We start from the raw sequence: 315 nt of genomic DNA on the forward strand, positions 1-315 counted from the left end.
AACAGCCCACCTGAGGGTGACCCTGCAGAGCCCGCCATAGACTCTCTATGGTGGGCTCTGCAGGGTCTCAGGCGGGCGGTCAAGCCCTCTTACCTGTCAGCCCTGATCCTCTGTCCGCCTCCTTCTCCTCCACCACTGGGCCCCGCCTCCTCGATCGCTGGGCCCCGCCCCCTCGGTCGCTGCCGATGACGGGCCCAGCCACCTCCTGCGAAGCTGCTGGTTGTCACCAACTCAGCAGCGGCTGTGAGAAGGAACGGGGCGTTCCTCCTCACAGCCGCCAGTGACAGCCAGCAGCCTGGCTGTCCGAGCAAGATG

The sequence above is a fragment of the Nanorana parkeri genome, unplaced genomic scaffold, assembly GCF_000935625.1.
Source record: "Nanorana parkeri isolate BGI_ZX_2015 unplaced genomic scaffold, ASM93562v1 scaffold2772, whole genome shotgun sequence".
NCBI lineage: Eukaryota > Metazoa > Chordata > Amphibia > Anura > Dicroglossidae > Nanorana > Nanorana parkeri.